A 22,916-nucleotide genomic window follows, 5' to 3' on the forward strand; every position below is an offset into this window, starting at 1 on the left:
AAAGGATGACATTGGTCATTAATAATAGGGAATGTCTTTTAAAAGAATATAAATTTTTTAAAAAACAACAATAAGGGGAGAATAGGAAACAAAGTCTATAAGGGGAGGGATATTTGATGTTCCGTTGAACAAATACAGGGAAATATTGGAAGTAATTTTAAAATAGACTAATGAGGGGCACCTGGCTGGCTCAGTCGTTAAACGTCTGCCTTTGGCTCAGGTCATGATCCCAGGGTCCTGGGATAGAGCCCCCACATCGGGCTCCCTGCTCTGCAGGAAGCCTGCTTCTCCCTCTCCCACTCCCCCTGCTTGTGTTCCCTCTCTAGCTGTGTCTCTCTCTGTCAAATAAATAAAATCTTTAAAAAAAAAATAGACTAATGAAAAACATTTATGCACTGAGCATTTATTTAGTGCCTACTATATTTTAGTTTCAGAAATTGCATAAGAAATTATTCTTTTTTTAAATATATTTATTCTTTCAATCAATACTTCATTCCTGAAGCCCCAGCCTTTTCAAAAATATACATGAAAAGTGAAATGCACCGCAAGGACCAACGGTGTGGATTTAGTTTTTGTTCATTCCTTCTATAACATGATGCAACAATTCCTCTAAAGGACCTCGGTTGTTCACCAAGAGACTATCGTCCTCACCCCAGATTCCTCAGTATTGTGCAGCCTAGAGTTAAGGCTAAGGCATAATATTCAGTAGTGATCCAAGCCAGGAAAAGGAATTGCTATTCTGTTACACACACACACACACACACACACACACACACACACACACACGTTACCCGGATGAGTGGCTTTTCTTTTGAAGAAGAATTAGTCCAAGATGCCTTTTAATCAGATTATTATATTTGTTTGCATTTAACAAGGATGTAGCACATAGGTAAGATTTTCAATCTGTGTGTATCACATAAAATGCTGAGAAGCACCTTATAAAGTACCTTTTATATTATAGGTACTCAATAAATATTTAGATAGAAAATTTGATTTAGAACATCATTAACATTTCTAACTTTTTTTAAAATATTTTATTTATTTATTTGACAGAGAGGGTGAGAGAGGGGGAATGTTAGAGGGAGAGGGAGAAGCAGGCTCCCTGCCAAGCAGGGAGCCCGATGCGGGGCTCAATCCCAGGACGCTGGGATCTTGACCTGAGCCAAAGGCAGACGCTTAACCATCTGAGCCACCCAGGCGCCCCTCTAACTTATTTTTAAACTTTTAAAAATACTATGCTGCGTGAACTAAGTGTTGCTTGATAATATGTGCCTTACCTATAATGCAAGGTTGTTGAGAAAATCGAATTGTCGTGGGTTTTGTCAGATAAAAAGTATTGTATAATGAATATAAGGAATTGTTTATTGGGCAAAGAAATTTTGTTCTTTAATATGGGTTAGGCTTTTCTCATCATACTTTTGGCCAATCAGGATGAGTATATGACCACTAGCCTATATGACCAATGAGGGGAAATGCTTACAATTAGAGGGGAAATATTGTTTAGTCGGAACCTGAAGTATATTGAATTACTTCAGTTTGCCTATTTCTCCTGTTAAGTAATTTTTGCAAAATGACCATCTCCCATGAGAGAGTTCTGCAAATTTACAGTAATTAAGCAAGCATTTATGCTAGTTTTGAGACCAAATTGATGGTAGATATGAATTAGCCTCATTCTTTGGTTGACCAAGCTCTACGTTTCTATCTACAAGTCTACCTCCCAGTGGAGTGTATCACTTTGTATACTCCTTTGCTTTTGTTTTTGAAGAGGAGATTTAGGAAAATCTGTTACACCCAGCGATTAGCATTTGTTCATGTGTGTGAATTAGGATGCTTACCTAAAAAATATTCTTGTCAAAGTAAAACTCTGTTTTGCTATAATGGGGCAGCTTATTTTTTATTATGCAAACAGGAATATATTTATATTATAAAGCATAATACTAAAATGATCTACCAAGAATCCACCAATCCACCAGTCCAACATGGAACTAGAACTTTACTGATAAAGTATGCATCTACCAGCATAGGCCTCTTCTTGCTTCTGGTGCTGCCCTTACTGCCCGTCCTGATCCCCCAATCACTCTTCAATTTTGTGTTTATCATTTACTTTTTAAAAATTCTGCTTTTATCATATGGGTCTTTAAGTAATATACTGTTTAATTTTACTTTTTTGTAAAGTTTTATAAAAATGGTAGCATTCTGCAAAGCGTCTTCTGAGACTTGCTTTTGTTGTTCATTGTGGTTTTTTTGAAATTTATTATCGTCTGTAGTTTGTAGTTCATTTATTTCACTGCTGAGTAGTACTTCATTGTATGAATTTATTTATTATCCCATTAGTAGACCCCTGGATTGTTGTTGCTGTTGGGTATTTTTGTTTGCTTGTTTTGTTTTTGGTATCTCTATATTGAGGTTGGTGTCTATCTGTAGGTTGATACCGATATATGTTTGCTATTACAAGCATTGCTAATGTCTGCGTTCTTTTATATGTGTTCTAGTGCACACGTGTAAGACTCCAGAATATATACCTAAGAGTAGAGTGTAGAGAATTATGAGTATTATATGAGTATATTAATCAATTATACAAATGAATGCAAATTGTTTTCCAAAGTCATTGGACCAGTTTATATACCACCAGTAACAACACAGAAGCTCCCAGTGAACCAAATCATTGCCAAAACTTGGAAATCTCAGGCTACTTAACTTTTCCCAATATAGTAGCTACAAAACAATATCTTATTGTGTCTTCATTTGCTTTTCTGTGATTGCTGATGAGGTTGAACATCTTTTCATGTGATTACTCACCATTGGTATTTTTTGTTCATGAATTGCTTGTTTATGTCTTTTGTCCATTATATACTTAAAAAACTATGCATTGAATATATTTATTTTTTAAATTTTTAAAATTTTAAATAGCACAATAAAGAGGAAAAATTTCCCCCTGAAGATTTGATGTGATGCCTCATCACCCCTGAATAAATGAGTGTATATTTCCTACAAACAAGGACATTGTCCTATAAGTCACAATAAAGCCATCAAAATCAGGAAATTAACATTGATGCATTACTACCATCTAATCCTCAGATCTCATTCAATTTTCACAAGTAGTCCCAATAATGTCCTTTATAGCAAAAGGATCTAGTTTAGAAGCACAGCTTGCATTTTACTTGTCACATCTTTTCAGTCTCCTTCAATCTGGTGGAACAGTTCTTCAATCTTTGTTTGACTTTCAAGACCTTGGCACTTTTCAAGACTCTACTGTATAAGCCACTTATTTTGTAAAATGTCTCTTCCTTTAGATTCTTCTGCTGTTTCCTAATGATTACATGCAGTTATGAATATTTGGCAGGAATATCACAGACATTATGCTGTGTCTTCTGTCTTCTCTTTGTATCTTGTCAGGTGACACACGATTTTCATTTTGACCCATTACTATTTATGTTAACTTGATTACTTGATTAAGATGGTATCTGCCATGTTTCTCTACTGTGAAATTACTGATTTTCCCTCTGTGTTTAATACTTATTTTGTGCAGAGGTACTTTAAAACTATGTGACTATCTCCTTCCTCATCAAACTTTCACTTAATTAATTTATATCAGTATGAGTTCATGATTCTGTCTTTTATTCATTGAGCTATCATCAGTAACTATTGTTAACTTATTTTGATGCTCACCTTGCCCCGATTTAGCCAGTGGGATTCCTTTAAAGTTGACTTCTGTGTTCTTTTGACATGTCATTCATCAGTCATGCTGCTACTTCCAATTTCATTCCTACACTATTGAGTTATTCACATTTTCTCCCTCCTCTCTTCTTTTTTTTTTTTTTAATATCCCCTTCTCTAACAGTAAGAAACTGGCCTATCATTAGCCTAAATTTATTTACTTAATTTGACCGGTTCCACTGTATGTACTCAGTCTGCCATATCCATTGCACCCTCCTGCCCAAATTCTATTTAAGCTTTGAAGACCCTTCATGTGGAAGCCCCTTTCACCCTGTTTGGATTCCTACATTCCTACACATACAGCACAGTGCATCTTTTTATGGGCAACCTCCTCCTCCTGATTAGTCATTGACATCTGCTGTTAGATTAGGGCTCTGCAGGTCCTGCTCAACCCACAGCACTCTGCCAAAGCTTGGACTCTGACTGCCACGCCTCACTGTTCCCTCCCTTCTTACACGGGTACCTGCCTCATCCTGCTCAGGCCCTCACAGCCCTAATCAGGGATACTTTTTTGTATTTTGCCTATTTTTATTTTTATTTTAAAGATTTTATTTATTTGAGAGAGAGGGAGAGAGTCTGCCTGAGCATGAGCAGGGGGAGGAGCAGCAGGAGAGGGAGAGAATCTCAAGCAAAGTCTCCGCTGAGCATGGAGCCCTACACAGGGGGGCTCGATCTCATGACCTGAGCTGAAGTCAAGAGTTGGAGGCTTAACCGACTGAGCCACCCAGGCACCCCTGCATTTTGCCTATTTTTAAATAAAATATTATAGGATACATACACGCGCATACACACACATATTCTGGGTACCGTAATTTTTTTTGGCAGTGTGCTTTGTGGTATTGTAGTTAATCTTTTTTTTTATTTTTCCTTGTATTTGTTGAGGAATGGAAGTTTTTAATTATAATGTAGTTGAATTTATTGATCATATGCTTTATAGTTAACCCTATTCTGTGTCTTAAGTTTTAAGCCTTCCATACTCTGAGTTCATGAAGATAGTCTCTTAGGTTTTATTTAAAAATATTAAAGACTTGTCTTCTCAACTTAAAATTTTAATCCTTCTGGAATTTATTTTTTACATATTATATAGGAGGGGTCCAATTTCTTTTTTCCCCCAAACGAATAACCAGTTCTTTCAGCACTGTTGAATGATTCCTCCTTCTTTCAGTGACCTGCAACGTTGTGACTCTTGTCAAATACTGTTTTTGTTATATGCGAAGGTCTGTTTCTTCTCCAGCAGTCAGTTTGTCTCTTTTCTGGAAGCACACTAACTTCTTTAGTACAGCTTTATAATAAATCTCAGTATAGGCAGCGCAGGTTCCCTACTGTATTCTGTTTCTGGTTGGAAGGCTTGTCTGTTTGGGCTTTTGCTGCTCCATTGTAAATTTTAGAATCAACGTATAAAACCTTTTGAATTTTGACTGGCATTGCATTAAAATCAGTTGAATTTGGGAGAAAATTGTCATTTTATGATACTGAGTCTTTATCATGAATATGGTATGTCCTCTTGTTTATTTAGGTTGTATTTAATGTCTTCTGATAAATTTTCAAGCTAACTTTTATTCTTTAGGTACATTTTTATTGGATATTTTTAAAATTTTATTTTCTTGTTTGTAACTGGTGAGTAAAAATGCAGTTGATTTGTTTTAAGTGTGGTTTTGTTTGTTTTTTAAAGATTTTATTCATTTATTTGACAGAGAGAGAGAGAGAGAGAGAGAGCACAGACGGGGGAGGGGCAGAAGGAGAGGGAGAAGCAGGCTTCCCACTAAGCAGGGAGCCAGATGTGGGGCTCCATCCCAGGACCCCGGGATCATGACCTGAGCCAAAGGCAGACACTTAACCATCTGAGCCACGTAGGTGCCTGCAGTAGACTTTTTTTTAAAGTGATTTATATTTACCCACAATGAACTGAACAGTAACGTACCTGTTTAGATAAATGTTAGACATGCTCAAAAGCAAATAAACAAGATTAGAAGTCCAGATATTTACTTTGAAATTATTTTTGATATTTTAATAAGTCCTAGTTTAACAATCATCTTTTTTTTTTTTTTTTTTAATATGGAACACTTCACGAATTTGTGTGTCATCCTTATTCAGGGGCCATGCTATTCTTCTCTATATCGTTCCAATTTTAGTATATGCGCTGTCTAAATGAGCACAATGATCATCTTTTTAAATAGATCTATTGAGATAGAGTTCACATACAATAAAATTCACCCATTTAAAGTGTTCTTTATAGTCTCGCAGGTATGCAACCATCAACCACCATCTAATTTTTGAACATTTTCATGACCCTAAAAAGAAACCCCATACCCATTATCAGTCACTCCCCATTCCTATCCTTCCCCACTCCCAGCCCTTAGGCAGCTATGAATCTATTTTCTGTTTCTGAATTTTCCTGTTCTGGACATTTCACATAAATGGAATCATATAGCACATGTTTTTTTGTGACTGGCTTCTTTCACTCAGTATAATGATTTCCAAGGTTCATCTATGTTGTAGCCTGTATCAATACTTCATCCCTTTTTTTGGCTGGGTAATATTTTCTTGTTGAATGTATCACATATTGTGTACCCATTCATCTGTTGATACACACCTAGACTGTTTCCAGTTTTTGGCTATTATGAATAATGGTTATGAGCATGCATATACAGATTTTATACATGGACATAAGTTTTCGTTTCTCTTCTATTTATACCTAGGGGTTAGAATTTCTGGGTCATATGGTAATTCTGTGTTTACCTTTTAAGGAACTGCCAAACTGTTCTCCTTAGCAGTTGTACCGCTTTACCCTTCCTCCAGCCGTATATGAGAGGCAAATAGTCATCTTAAAACTACTTTTGCATTCTCCAGAGTAATTGGTATACATTAGGTTTACTTTTAGTTATTATTATTTTCAGTGATGGGAGAAATGGCAATTTATTTTAACATCGGATTCATTTTAAAGCAATTCATGATTCTATGTAGAATATATCCTTTTTATTTTTTACAGTCTTATTGAGGTATAGTTTACATACCATACAGTTCACCCTTTCTAAGCATTCAGTATGATGATTTAGAGTCAATTTATTTAGATGTGCAACCATCACCACAGCCCAGTTGTAGAACATTTTCATCACTCCAAAGGGTTCTTTCATGCTTGTTGCAATTTCTGTTCCCTTCTCCTGTCCCAGGAGATGATCTGCTTTCTCTCTAATTAATTTTGGCTTTTCTGGACATTTTACACATAAATGGAATCATATAAATATGTCTTTTATATCTAGCTTTCTTCACTAAGCATTATGTTTCTTAGGTTTATCCTTATTGGATGAACTATTAATTTCTTTTTTTTTTTTTTGGTTACTACCTTATGCTTATCCCTTTACCAGTTGATGAATATTTGGGTTGTTTACAGTTTTTGGCTATTATGATTGATGCTGCTATGACCATTTACATACAAATGACATATGTTTTCATTTCTCTTGGTTCCATACCCAGGAGTGACACTGCTGGGTCATGTGGTTAAGTATGCTGTTAAGAAACTGCCAAGCTGTCTTCCAAAGTGGCTGTGCCATTTTATATTCTCATCAGCAATGTATGAGGGTTGCAGTTTCTCCTTATCCTCCCAAACTTTGAATTTTTCAATTTTAAAAATAATTATAGCTATTCTAGTGAGTTGTGTAGTGGAATCTGATTGTAGTTTTATTTGCATTTCTCTATTAGGTAATGCTGAGGAGCATCTTTTTGTATGTTTACCAAACATTCATGTATCTTTGGTGAAATGTCTTCATAACTTTAGCCATTTAAAAAAATTGTTTTATCTTCTTACTCTTCTGAGGATTTTAATATGTTAGATACCATTTCTTTTTCATGTGTATGATTTGCAAATATTTCCTCTTATTCTGGGGCTTGTCTTTCATCTAAATTATGTCTTTTGAAGAATTTGAAGTCCAATTTTTCCATTTTTCTTGTTTGTTTTTTAATGGACTGCACCTTTGTTGTCATATTTAAGAACTCTTTCCTTAACCTAAGGTTACAAGATTTTTTCCTATGCCTCCTAGAAGTTTTGAAGTTTTAGTTCTATAATTCCAGCCATGGTCCATTTTAAGTTATTATTTTTGTATGTTGTGAAAGACTTACACTTGTCTATTTTTGCATGTGATTATTGACCTGTTGCAGCATCATTTGTTGAAATTCAAATGACCATGAATGTGAGAGTTTATTCTGGGCTCTATCCTATTTCATTATCTGTTATGTCTGTCTTTATGCCAATATCACACTGTGTTGGTTATTATAGCTTTATAGTAAGGTTTGAAATTAGGTAGTATAAGTCCTAAAGCTTTAATCTTTTTCAGAATTGTTTTGGATATTCTAAATCTTTATTTAGATTTCATATATACATATATATGATATATAAGATATTATATGTGTGTATACACACATCTTTCATATGTATCTTAGAGTCAATTTCATGTATATCTTAGAATTAAATTCCACCAAAAAAAAAAGAACATGGGATGTTGATAGATCAATTTGGGGAGACTTGCCATCCTTTTTTTTTTTTTTGCTAAGAATATTTTTTTTTATTTTAATTCCAGAATAGTTAACATACGGTGTTATATTAGTTTCAAGTCTACAGTGTAGTGATTCAGCAGTTCCATACAATCACCCCATGCTCATCAGGACGAGGGCGCTCCCTGATCCCCATCACCTATTTCCCCCACCCCCCATCCACCTCCCCTCTGGTAACTGTCCGTTCTGTATAGTTAAGAGTCTGTTTCTTGGCCTGTCTCTCTCTCTTTCTCTCTCTCTTTTCCTTACTTGTTTGTTTTGTTTCTTAAATTTAACCTTTTCTTTTCCAATTTATGTGTCTTTCTATTTCTAGTCTTATTGCGGTGAGTAAACGCTCTAGTAGAATGTTGAATGGTGGTGTCGAAAGCAGACCTCTTGCCTTCTTACCAGCATTATAGGGCAGTAGGACAGAGCATTCAGTCTTTCACCATTAAGTATGGTGTTAGTTGTAGATGTTTGTCTCAGAAAGGAAGAGTTGTTTTCACACTGAAACAGTCAGTTATGTAATATACCTTATTAATAAAATAAAAGGACAAGAGCCTCATTAAGTATCTCGGTAGACGCAGATAGCAGATAAAAGAAAATCAGGGAAACAGAAACAAAGAGTTTAAACAAAAGAAGAGGTAGAGGGGAAGCTACTTCATGTAAAGTGATGAGTACAAGCTTCTCTGAGGAAATGACATTAAAACATTTTCTAAACAACCTGAAGGTCCTAATCAGGCAAAGTGAACATACAGTGAAGGGTAGTTAGTTCAGCACCTGGGATTGTGCTTGTCTTGTTCACTTTATAATTCCAACACTTAGCACAGTGCCTAGCCCCCTAAAATTTGTTCAGCTTAACAGATAGATAGTTGAATGTCTTGCTTTCTTAGCATCTCATTCATTTTACCATATCTGTCATTAAATATTATTTGAAATTATATATTTTGATGATCACATAATATTCTACAGAAATATTGCATTTCTATAATTATAACAGTTATTTAAATGCTGTTTTGTTCATAGAAATGCTTCCTGTCTTCATGATCCAAAACATCTGGTAAATTCAGTTCCATTGACTTGGTTTTAAGACTGATTTACTCATTTATTAATATAAGACAGTTTTAAGATATTAATAAACATGGGAGTAGTTTCCTTAATATTATCTTTTGCTAACTTTTATTTAAATATTCTTTTAAGTTATCTTTCATGTGATCATGTTGGCTCAAAAGGGTTAAAACAGTGCTTTAAAGAGACCAGCCATTAAAACAAACTATTCTAGAATGTGGCAAAATATAAGACACAAATTGTGGGCTTTAGATATTTTTCTCTTTACATGGAAAATATAGACTCAGGAACTTCATATACCATTGCCAAGTGTTCTGTATTACCTGAATTAAGACCATTGTAGGTGGGTTACACTGGAGAAGTCAGATGTCTGTTCCAGAGAACTGCCAAGGCCCCATCTTTGTTGCAAGTAAAATATACCAGAGTTTGAATTCCACTTTAAGCTTTTACTGGTATTATGATTTGGGGCAACTTAAACTCAGGTTCCTCATCTATAAAGTGGGGTTGATAATAGTCATCTCACAGGGTTGTTTTAAAGATCATGTATATAAAGAGGTTAGTGAAGGGTCTGGTACACACTAAGTGCCCAGAAAACAAGGGCTACCATTAATCACCTTTTAAGTCTCTGGTAGTCATGGGAGTGTTCGTAGGAATGCTGGCTATCAGCGTTCCTTATGCTTCAAGGTTTCATTAGCAGATGCTGACCAGCTTGTTAATAATGTGCCTCTGAAGATGTTTACTGATATTTTTGTGAGGAATTGGTCATTTTCTTCACTGAGTATACTCGGAGTTGTCTGGAGACTGTTTCTTGTCTGCACATGGCCCAAAAAAGATCTGGCCCCAAAGGTGGTATTTTAAAGTACCATTAAGTTAGAACTTTTGACATCAACTTGTAAGTCATTGTAGCATTCATAAATATAGTTATGGTTACTTTCTTTTACCCGCTTTAAAATAAAAGGTAATACTTTTTTTTTTTCAAGAGGAAAGAAATGCAACTGAAAACTAAACAATTGAATTCTACTTGAATTTCGGTGCTTTAATAGGTAATGTTGACGAGGGGCAAGATAGGGTTGCCAGGGTATAGCTTCTGAGGTTGGGCCCTGGGGATTTAGGAAATCCCTAGGGCCCCCAGCAGATTCTAATAGGAATACCAATACGATTGCAAATGTGGTTATTTTTAAATTCACATATAAATCACTGCCTTCTAGTTATAAATAATCAGAAGTGATTGTTCCCTATTCCTCATAGAATTCCTGTCAGAATTTATAGTCAAGGCTCAATTTAAACCCAAGATTTGCAATTTTGGGACATGACACTTAACTGGCCTTGCTCATTGTCTGTTTCGCCTCTATAAAATGGAATAATGCCTTCTCTGCTCATTTCTCTGAGTTATGAAGATCAAATGAGGTCATGTCCATGAAAGCGCTTTGTAAAGCACGTAGCTTACTAATTAATACTACAGTTTATCCTGTCAGACCTGCCCCTTTCTCACGACTATTAGGTAGGTCACTGGTGGAGGTGACATGATAGCTCAGAACTCTGTAATGTGCACCACCTCTGAGGAGTCTTTCACTTGTACGAGGAAGCAGACAGTTGTAGACTGTTGGTATTTTTATCCTTTAATTCATTTTATTTATTACCAAAGTAATACATGTTTATTATAAAGAAACTAGGAAATATAAATCAGCAAAAAGGAAAAATAAAAATTACCTTTAAATACAGAAATAATTGCTACATTTATTTTCATATACTTTTGAAACAAATTCAACTGTACTGAACATAAGACTGTTTCCTGTTTTTATCACTTAATATATGTTATATGGAATGATATACTATAATTTTTTATATATGTTAGTGGCTACATAGTATCCCACCATGTAATATACCAGAATTTATTAAACTTGTGATTTTGACATTTATTGGCTGTTGTCAAGTTTTTTCTTACTATTAGAAATAATGTATATTGTCACATCCTTATATCTAAATACTTGTATATATCCTCATTTTGTTTCTCATTAAGATAAATCCTAGACTTGGAATTGCTACATCAAGGGGCATGCAACATTTTAAGAAATTTAATATTTCATAGCTTTTTTGAGTTATAATTGACATTCAATAAACTGCACATGTTTAGGGTTTACAGTTTGATCAATTTTGAATATATATACACCCATGAAACCATTGCCACAGTTAAGGTAAGGTCCTTTTGTAATCCCTCCTTCCTGTACCTTCCCGCCCCTCAATCCCCAGATAACCACCAAAATGTTTTCTTTCCCTGTGGATTACTTTGCATTTCTCCAGTTTTATGCAAATGGAATTACGCACTATGTATTCCTTTTTGTCTGGCTTCTTGCACTCAGCGTAATTATTTTGAAACTCATCCATGCTGTTGCTTATATCAATCATGCATCCTTTTTTGTTGCTGAGTAGTAAATGTTCCATTGTATGGGTATACCATTAATTCATTTACTTACTGGTAGGCATTTCAGTTGTTTCCAGTTTTGGGCTATTTAAAATAAAGCTACTTTGGAGATTGGTGTACAAGTCTGTCTATGGACATAAGGCATTTGATATTTATTACAAATTTTGTGCTAGAAGGTTTTTTTGTAAAGAAAAAGCTTAATATGAAAATCTATTCTTCCTTTTTCCTTTTTAGTTTTCTTCTTTTTTTTTGAAATATACCTTTGGGAGGACTTTAGAATTTTTAGATGTAACTTAATTGGATTAATTCGACAAAAACTTGAAATTAACAGAGGTTAACAAGCACATCCTAGCAACAATAAACCTTATTCAGTTTGTTGTCTTGAAACATCTACTTTGATCAAATGTATTGTCTAGAAAGCAAAAGTTACATAGTTTCCTTTAATGAATGATTCATATTTCATAAAACCATATTTCTCTGTTAAATAACTACTTCTGCATTGAACTTGAACAAGAAAAGATACTGGGAAAATTTACAGAACTTCACAAAAGATATTCCAGAATCTGGTTTTCCTTTTCCTCAGGTGCACACTAGACCAAAAGAGGAACAGGGAAATCTAAAGACTCCAGATGACATCAGCGCTACTTTTCAACAGCCTTCTCCATTTCCTTTCTCAGAAGTAGAGACAGACCTCAGAGACAGATGGTGAGAATACTTTTCCTGACTTCTTAAGGCTTAATCATGGTGATTTTAATATATTTTGGAGAATCCTTTCTTAGTGATAAATTAGCTTGTAATCACCAGATTTATGTTTTGTGTTTTATCTGTGCAAATTATTTCATTAGGTGCAGTGTGGTTTAAAACAAAAAAAGTGAATAGTGAATAAGATACAATCTTAAGGAATTTAAGGATGAGTACAGATAAATAAATTTAGTCAAGCAGTAGAAAGAGCTTAAATGCCATAAGAAAGACACAAAAAATATTCTTCAGAATTCGAAGGTGTAGATTACTTCAGGAGAGGGGGATTGGGAAGCTTGAAATCAGAAATAGTGTTTGTGTTGATGATACCTAATTTGTTTTTACCAAAAACCAGAGAAAATGAACAGTTAATATAAAACCTGAAATAGCAATCTGATTTCAGATAAAAAGTTAATTATTGTTTTGAGGAAAAATAGAAGCATGTTTGGTTATTGTGGGTTTATTATAGTCTAAGTCAATGATTACTTTTTGAATTATATAAAATGGTTACCTCTTGTAAGGCAAATAGTATATAATAGTATATTAGCATTTCTGAGAAGTGATAAAATAGTCTGATTAAATTAACACAAGTAGGTGGGCGGTACAACAGAAAGAGATGGGTGAGTGGTTAATTCCGCATGGATTAACACTCCTGTTATCTAGTATAGCTCCAACCTAAATGAATTTGTCATGTCTTAAGCTCTTGGACTTTGTGCTGCTTACGCCTGGGCAGAGAAGCACTCCAAGTAAACTGGGAAAGGACATAGTGATTAATTATTGTGCTCATAATTAGTTGTGAAGAGTTCACTCTCAATTAACTAGCTGAAAATTCTTGTTAGAAGAAAGCGGATAGGCCATCCTAAAATTCATGGTGTTTTAATGGACTCTGAGGTTTCGAAAGGGGGATGGCAACTTGGAGCCAAATTTGTTTCTTACCTTAGGTGTCATATGGTTGGTACAGTGATAATACAAATTCCTTTTTCTTCACTATTCTGATTATATTCAGAAAACCTAGTGATTTAAGTTATTTAATCATTCTACTTATTTCTTATTTTAATCATTGTTTATTCTTTCTTGTCATTTAAGCAAGAAAATCTTTAAAACATCTTATTTAATAAAAATTACAGTTACTAATAATTATTTGGTTGCTAGTCATTCGTCACATACTCACATACTATTTTTTCCCCTAAATTAAGATTTTAAATCAACCACACTTTTATTTGTTAAATGCTGAGTTCTTTCATTCAGGTATAATTATGTGTTAATGACTGATAGTCTGAAATCTGTTTTTATATTTGATGAGCATCGTTGTTACTGCACCCTAATTCCCAACTTTTAATTTTGTTAAAATGAAAATTATAATCATGCATTTTCTCGTGACCCACAAGATATAATTAGTTTGTTGTTCTTAATTTGTCAACGCCCTTATTTTACCAAGTACCAACCACCACTTATGACAGTTGGATAAATAAATCATAGATAGCCAGCTGGCAAATTTACATAGCCAATAAGTTGTCCTTGAAAAATGATCAAATTTAGATCTTTCTCCCAGATAGAAAAGACAGATTATTTAGAATGTACAATGAATAGTTTTGAAAGCATATAAGAATGAGCTATTCTTGATTATCATTTATGTATATTTAATTTTTTTCAAGATTTAAAAGTGAATTTGTTAAGTATATGTTTTCTAAATTATGTTTTGAATGAGAGTCCATGGTCAAATAAATTTGGAGAAGTTGTCATTATATGAAATATCTTTTCAGTAGGCATTCCATTAGCCAGCCATTGGATTTTCAGTTTCCAAAAAGAGGGCCTTGTATAGACTAGTATTTGATAGAAAACAGTTGAAGACTCTGAATTAATATATTCCACAGGGTTTTACTGTAGCTTGTCTGTCATACAGCTACACTCCAAAAACAGGTACGTCACTTTTTTTTTTTTTTTTTTAAGAGGGAGAGAGAAGGGGGTGGGGAGAAGGGAGAGGGAGAGAGAATCTCAAGCAGACTCCACACCCAGCACAGGAGCCCTATATGGGGCTCAATCTCATGACCCTGAGATCATGACCTGAGCCAAAGTCAAGAGTTGGACCCTTAACTCACTGAGCCACCCAGGTGTCCCGGTACATCATATTTTTAAGTAGGGTAATGTCCCGAATGAGAGGCCAAAGAGTAGGTGATTAGGAAAAAAGGAGTCGAATTTGAGTAAATGAATATTGCAAACCATATAAAGCATGAAGTGTTCATAAAGCTTCTCAGTGCCTTAGGCCAGATTTCTTTTGCTCACTTGTCATCTCCTTCTTTTGAAAAAAAAAAAAAAAGTAGACATCCCATATAAATAATAAAATAAAATCACCCTTTTTTGTGTTTTTCTAGAACTCTGTATACTTTCTGTGCTCTCTTTGTTTCAGAGTGCAACATTTATTAGCTGATTTTGGCAATACTGATAATGTAGAAAGCAGTGACTATCTCAGGGAGAATTAGATAATTGGCCATAAATCAATTTAGCTTAAACACTTGAATATACTCATTTTCTCACTAAGTGGAGTTCTTATTGTCATATCTCATGGGTTCTCACTCGGAAGAGTTCTTTAATGTATGTTTTTTTTTCCTAGTTCAATTACATTATTGATAACTATTCCAATACACATTACTATTTCAACACACGTTTTAAATGCTAGAACTTTCCCATCATACAAAGAAGTATTGGCCAGTGATTCAGTTGGTACTAACAGATTGGGTCACCAGGTTGGTAAAGTGAGTCTAGTCATCTACATGGAATGCCTTCCCCAAACTTTATAAAACATTTCTCAAAGTAATGTTTTTAATTAAGAAATAACACTTTGAGAGGCACCTGGGTGGCTTAGTCAGTTAAGCATCTGACCCTTGATCTTAGCTCAGGTCTTGATCTCAGGGTCATGAGTTCAAGCCCTCTCCACACCCAGCGTGGAGCCTCCTTTAAAAAAAAAGAACACGTTGAAAAAGTGTTTAAACTCCTACACAAGGTAATCAGTTGAGAATGTGGTACTGGTGAAAGCAAGATCAATCCAGAATCTGGGTGAGTTATTTTAGTTGGAATTAATTCCCATAAACTTAACTTGGCTTTCTCAGCTGTTGTTTCCCTGGCTTTGTGGACAACCTAGGCAAGAAAATTTGGATGATGGGCTCAAATGAAGCATTAATTTCCAACATTGCTTTTACCCACATTTTAATTTCCTTTCCCACAGCCAGCATCTTGTCTCAGAGTGCATTTCTCATCTGGAATGCTTATGCTAGAAGCCTCCTTACTTAATGCCTTTGTCTCCACAACCACCACATTTTCCTAAAACTTCCAATTTGCTTCTGTTACTTCTCTGATAAAATGATTCAGTGATCCCAATAACATAACCACCATAGGAAAGTAACAGGCCTTCCTTAATCCTAATTCACTGTTACAATGGGAAACGTTAATATAATTAACTTTTTGCTGAACTTGGTGTCATTAAAGAATTGACTTTTTAAAAGTCTTTTACTTAGTACCTTAATTGATACAACTAACATCATTTTGAGAGGAAAATTCCCCACTATACCAAGCCTCCATGTCAGCTCAGGTTTTTTTCTCTCCCATGAAAGGTTTCAAATGAAATAATTAAAATAATTTTAAAATGTCTTGGTAAGAGTGTCCATTCGCTTTCTCTTCTTACTCAGACCCTGGTCTTTTTCACTTAAAATAACTGTAGTGAACCTGGTACTCTCCTTGATTCTCTGCTATGTTTGCCCTTCAACCACATGGCCTGCAATTTGCACATCTGAAATTAGTATGATGCTAACAGTACAACTTATGCATTTTATTTGGATAACCAGAATTTCCTCATTTTAGATTAGAGATATAGTAGTAATTTTCAAACCCCATTTATTTACTTATTTTTGCATTCACTTATAGAAAGATTATTGATGGGGCGCCTGGGTGGTTTGATTGGTTGAGTGTCTGACTCCGTATTTCAACTCAGATCATGATCTCAGGGTCGTGAGATTGAGCCCCAGGACAGGCTCCCACACTGGGCATGGAGCCATGCCTAAGATTCTCTCCCTCTCCCTCTGTCTCTCCGCCCCGTCTCTCCCCTCACCTCGCCCCATGGGGGCATGTGCACTCATGCCCCTCCTCTCTCTCTTCTTCTAAACAAAAGAGATTATTGATAGGTTGAGTACAACCTATGCAAGCTCTAGCTCGAAGCTTTTCTCTCCAGTTGTCCTTCCTCCATCCCGCCATCTTGCAGTTTGTTCTCTAAGGTTCTCAGAATATCTGCGGTGAAGGACCAGTTTTTGTTTTCACTTCATTTTTTTTAACAAATTACTTTTATTGTATTTTTAAAAAGCTGCTATCTACAACAGATTGGAAATGAAGAAAAAGGCCTACAAATTACAAGTCCCAATTTTTCGTCATTGAATCCAACTGATAACAAATTACATTATCACATTCTATAAAACTTCTTAATTACTCACAATTTCTGATATTTGAACAGAATTCAAATATCTGTTATTAGAAACTTAAAGTTTCTAAAACATACTGTGTACTGTTGTGCTTCCCTGCTGGGACTGATGCTCCTCCCCCCTGCTTGTAGAGCGCTCTTTAACTTATGTTCCATTTGGCAAAGCCTTGATTTTGCTAGTCATTTCACATGCCACCTCTGTGGCAGAGTGCCTTCACTAACAAACGTGTTCCCTGCCTGTCTTCTTCCCAAGAATTTGCCCTTCCATGCTCTTTTCACTTTTTGCCTGCCTTTTCTTATACTAGTATCTCACTACATGTGGATTATATTTTTCCTGACAGGGGTGAGCCTACTAAGGGCCAGTTTATCACTTAGTTATCCTTCTGTCTTCAGTTCTCAACACATAGCAGCTTCTTTATATATATTTGTGGATTTGTTACTTCTGGCATGGTGAATTCAGAAGAGTAGTGACTGTGCAAAGGTGGTAGATATTTCGTATCATCTTTAGCTTACTAATTTTCTTTTTTAAAAGGTCATTTTTTTTTTCTTTCCCCTACCCAGGTCTTTGAAACATTTCTGCATAGAGAACAGTATTTATCTGGCATGGTTATAGCATAAATTCTTGAAAATTAGAAAGTAGAGATTTTGTTTGAAGATTAAAACCAAGATTGAAGTTCTTGACTCTGTTATAGTAGACTGGGAGCAGCTCTCAAACTTTTAGTCTCAGCACCCCTTCAGACTCTTAAAATTACTGAGGACCCAAGAGAACTTTTCTTTATGGGGGTCATATCAACCAATATTTTACCATACTAGAAGTTAAAATGGAGAAAAATTTTAAAACACAAGAATATACAAGGCTATACTCCATTAGCCATTAACACATTAGCCATGACACATCACATGGCCTCTGGACAACACCATTGTACACTCCCGAGAGAGACAAAACAGATAACAGGTTAGTAGGATGAAAATAGTTTGACTTTATGCACCTCCTAAACGGATCATGGAGACTCTTGGGGTCCCTGGACCACGCCTTGAGAACTTCTGCTTTATAGTATTTACTTGTCTAATTGCCAACAGAATATTCTGTATTTTTATTTCAATGATGTATCCTAGCTTTTGTGTTTGTAGGTTAATAAGTTGTTTTGTTTTGTTTTAGTATCTGCCAGTCTTATCATATTACCCACCCTCATATTAATGTCTAGACGTACAGTGTGCTGGAAATATACCGGTGGGATGGAGATGCTTACTCAAGAAGTCATTTTATTTGTAGATACTTGGGAAGGTCATTCCTAGTTGTGCCCTATCATTAAACTGGCTTTCAGTTGCTAGACCTTTTTATGACTTGTGAACCTCCAAATACATCTCCTGTGATGATGATTCTTCCTCCAGAGCGTTTGGAGATTCGGTCATTTCTTAATGAGTTCACAGAGTAAAGTTTACTTCTTCAGGGAAGTGAGAAATACTCCCTTCAGAATCTTTCTTCTCTCCTTTGTTTGACCTTCCCCTCCACTTACCTCAACCTGATCCCTGATGCTGGCTTTCCTTTTCTGAGAGTACAGTCTGCTCTCTGGCAGATTGTTTCTTGGCCTGGTGACTCCTGTTCTTTTTTACTCCCTACCCTTTTACCTTGGCTGATAACTCTGTTAAATTCTTTCTGAGGTCTTAGCAGGACAGTCTCTAGAGTATTTGACGACTCTCTTCAAATTGCGTGGGTACTGGGTCTTCCCAGAGAGTTCTGGGATTTCTTTGTGTACCTTGTCAGCTGCATGGGAATACCAAGATGGCTGCTAGTGGAGACCTAATTCCCTGACAACTCAATATTCTTTTTACTAATAGGCTTTTTATTGTGTAATGGTGTCATGGTGTGAACTATAATTTAGGGACTTCCCATTATAAGTGACATACTAGTAGAAGCACAAAGCTGATAGGATGTTGGGGATTTTTTATTTTTTAATTCTGAGTTCTAAACATAGTACATACTCAATAAATGTTTGCTGAATTAATTTTATGCTCATTAGTGTTGATGAAACTCTTCATAATGTGGTAGCCTCATCAACCACATTATGATTTAAGCCAGATCTCTTATAGCCAAGGGAAATATGCCTTCACACTGTTCTGAAAAGGTACACATTGCTGCCTTAATAAGCAAAAATCCTTACCTGATACTTAATAAAGATTCTTACTTGAAATGTAGAAAATTCAAATCTACAACAGATTCTGATTCTGACTCTTTGTTACATACCTCTATAGGAGTTCTTAGTTTTCTTGAAACTTCGTACAAATCATGTCAACAAGGTGATTTACAAACCTGGGCTTGAGATACAGTAATTATTTTCATTATTTTTTGACAGTGAATTTGCTATTAAAAATACCCTTTTTGGGGGGCAACTGGGTGGTTCGGTCGTTAACTGTCTGCCTTCAGCTCAGGTCATGATCCCAGGGTCCTGGAATGGAGCCCTGTATATCCGGCTCCCTGCTCAGCGGGGAGCCTGCTTCTCCCTCTCCCACTCCCCCTGCTTGTGTTCCCTCTCTCGCTGTCTCTCTGTGTGTCAAATAAATAAATGAAATCTTTAAAAAAAAAAAATACCCCCTTTTTTTAACAGCACTCTTTATGTTCTATAAATTGCTTTCTAAACATTCAGACCAGCCTTTATTGTTTTTTCAGTTATCTTTTTCTTCAACATTCCTGCCCCCTGCCTTATTTTGACCATGTTTTCTTCTCTGCACCTTTTTCTTCAACATTCCTGCCCCCTGCCTTATTTTGACCATGTTTTCTTCTCTGCACTAAATCATCTCAATTTCTCCCCTTCAAGCCATCAACAACTCTACAACTTCTGTTTTTGTTTTTGACATGCATTTAATCATACCATTGCCTGTAAACCTTCCACTGCCCACCAGATAAAGGTTAGCTCCTTGGCATGGCCTTGATTCAAAGTCCTTGGTCCCAATTTCGTTTTCAACCTAATCTCTAGTCACATTGGACCACCCCCTTCCTGTATCACACTCAACTCTTCCCTGTCTATTTATGTAACCTAGAATGGCGCCATTCTCTTCTCCCTGGCCAGCCCTTGTTTTTTAACCATCACTGACCACCTAGGACACATGTATCTGTGAACTGAAAACCTAGTTACTGCTCACTCTCCGTTCCAAGAGTACTTTTTTTTACAGACTTCAACCATAGCATTTAGCACAGTATATACTCTTGTCTCCTTTTGCACAGGGACTAAAGAAGAAATTCACATGTATGGTTCACTCTCATGCGTTATCTACTTACGAGGTATTACTTTACTCTTTTCCTGTCCCATTCAGGAAAGCATACCAGAATTCAAGTAAGTGAAAGTATGTTTGTTACTCAGCATAATCTTGAATTTACTTAGTCTTTTTTTTTTTTTAAGGGCATAATTTGAAACTATCAATAAATTCTGTGCCTTTTACTAAATACTCTGTACAACTAATTATGATATACCTTATATCTGATAACAACCTAACATGTTATAGATGGAGAGATACTTAAAATGCAGTATCCTAAAATCAGTGTTATGGTGTTTGTTCCCTTAGACTATTGGGAGCATAGCTACTAAATTAAACTTCGAGAGCATTGCCAGGGAAGACTGACACCCTCTGCTGGCACTGATACTGTTCTCTCGATGCATGCATTGGAAGTACTACAACACAGTAACAGCATGTCACACTGATTTTTTGTAACAAGCCTGATATGGCTTTGTTTTATGTATGTTCATTTTCTGTTTTTTCCTATTCTGATTTTTTCCTCCCTTAGCAGTGTATCCATCATGTTAGGTAGAAGAAATTTGTAAACGTATGATGTAATTTTTTTTACCTCTTGTAATTTTAGTAAGCTATAGGTAATATGCATGAAGTTTGTGACTTAACCAGCTAGAAGCTTATTCTTAAAAAAGAAAGAAAATTCTAGAGATTAACGTTGATAGAAATGTTTCCTTATTCTTAACCTATGACTGTCCTGCAAATCTCAGAGCTAACAAATAGAGCTTTAAGTTTTACATTCACTACACTAAAATATGGGCAAGAAGAAAATTGACCCAAATTCTTAAATAAGTGCAATGAGAGGTTTAGTTTTGAGGAATAATAGCCCCCAACCTTTGTGATTGCTTGCTTACATAATTTGTTATGAAAGAATGCTTCTAGGTAAACTATCTCTCCAGAAAGCTTGTGATTTGTTCTGTTCTGCTTGGGAAGGGTTAAGAGGAGACAACATCCTGTCAAAGACCTTGTTTTTAATTTTGCCTCTCACACTGGCACAGATCCTGCTAAGAGCAGCCCAGATTAGTTCGGAAAACCTTTGAAGAGATTTAAGATGTCCTTCAGCCAGTTTGAAGGTTTTTGTCTTGCAAATCCAGTACAAGGGCGCCTGCAGGCATCTCGACCCTTGCTGTGCTGCTGATGCAGCTCAAGGTCACACTAACCCGCCCTGTGACATTCAACAACAACAAAAATTATGCGGTGAAACTGCTTCAGCGTTTAGCCAACCAACAACTTCCTTTAGTGAGGAACTGAGGAAGAAGTCTTTTTTTTCCCCTCTTTTTCTTTTTTTGGGGACTCTGTGAATTTTTTGCTGTAGGAAATAATCCCGGATTTATGGTGTGTGTGATGACAAGGTCATTTCTTAATTAGAACACATGTAAAGAACAAAGCTAAATGGCTTCAAAACAGCTTTGTAGTTGATGGAGAGGATTTAAATTATTTAAAGAGATAGTCACCCATGTATGATGGAAGCTGAATTCTAAAGGCATTAACTCCTTCATTCCGGTCTACTTGCCATTTTTTTCTTTGAATTCTTATGTTTGACTTTAGAAGGTTACATTCTAAACTAAAGAAAATGTGTAAATGCCCATTTTTTAACAAGGTGAAACATAATTTATGAATCAAATTCTTGGATAAACTTTTAATGGAGAAGTTTTCTTCCCATGACAGTTCTCTCCTGGGAATTTTATCAAATGACTTGTTTTAGGAGCTAGGAATTATGAACTTTTCCCTCTGGCAACTGTGATTTATTTATAATGTGTTGGAGGGGATGAGCAAAGAGCTTTTTATTGCCTCACCTTGTCTCCCTCACTTTTGCCCATTTGTGATTTAGAATTCTAGTTGAGCAATTTATCCCTGCTTCTTTAGAAATTATAGCACAGATCATTCAGGTTTCTCAACTCTCAAAGAATCAGTATAGGAAGATACGTGCTTCTTTCCTAAGGAAAAATAAAAGTAGTGTTAGTTTAAAGTGGACTTTCAGAAACTTGTTTCTGAATATACGTAACTTTTTTGAGGCACAATGAAACCATGTCCCTAAAGACTAAGCCATATTGGATTCCTTTCCTTTGTGGGGCTTGTTTGCCCATTTTGTTCCTCCTTTGTTCCCATTCAGTGCTAACTGCTAACTACCAAAGACATTCGTTGGGTAGAGTCCAAGTGAATTGGCTTCCTATGCTTGAGACTTTAATGCATATCACTTCTGTAGGAGCAGAATAACCTGAGTAATTTATAGTTGATTTTTAAAATACATATCATATACAGAAGCACATGTTGCAGTTATTTCTCTACACACAGAATCACACCATGTACAGAAATTTAACATCGACATAATGATATCAGCATCACAGTTTGCTCAGAATTCATATCCGGTTACTTTCTTGGAGATGTTTCCCTGTGAGTGTGATTAAAGTAGAATCAGGGCAAGTACTTGGTGAAGATGGACAATATTCTAGGTGCGACTGTTTGAACTGATATTTTAGATTTTTGGGGCCACACTTAAATTTAAGTTTGAGGGGATAGCATGATAGATTGTATAAGAACCATTTAGACTTAACTAGACTTACTGTTCTGAAGGATTTTCTTCTAGTCAAGAAACAATTTATTTGGGTCTTCCATGAAAAGTAAAAAGGTATGTGTACTTTGAGGTCCTGGGTATTTTAAAGGATTTTAGGTTTGCGAAAAGAAAATGCCAGA

The 22,916-nt window shown here is 35.6% G+C and overlaps 1 protein-coding gene and 1 non-coding gene across 2 annotated transcripts in view; one reads left to right on the top strand and one right to left on the bottom strand.

Annotated features, from left to right (window-relative positions):
• The window catches only part of NRIP1 (nuclear receptor interacting protein 1), a 96,014-nt gene that overhangs the window by 34,933 nt on the left and 38,165 nt on the right, over nt 1-22,916 (top strand). The window contains exon 3 of the mRNA XM_028113755.2: nt 12,318-12,439. The gene's annotated coding sequence lies outside the window, so the exon portion shown is untranslated. The remainder of the gene's footprint in view (nt 1-12,317; nt 12,440-22,916) is intronic.
• LOC114219515 (U6 spliceosomal RNA) lies at nt 5,767-5,873 on the bottom strand. The gene has a single exon (XR_003611394.1). It is a non-coding gene; the product is annotated as a U6 spliceosomal RNA (small nuclear RNA).

The sequence above is a fragment of the Eumetopias jubatus genome, unplaced genomic scaffold (assembly GCF_037043125.1).
Source record: "Eumetopias jubatus isolate StellerSeaLion01/CBP00866 unplaced genomic scaffold, mEumJub1_p1.0 scaffold_1, whole genome shotgun sequence".
Taxonomy (NCBI): domain Eukaryota; kingdom Metazoa; phylum Chordata; class Mammalia; order Carnivora; family Otariidae; genus Eumetopias; species Eumetopias jubatus.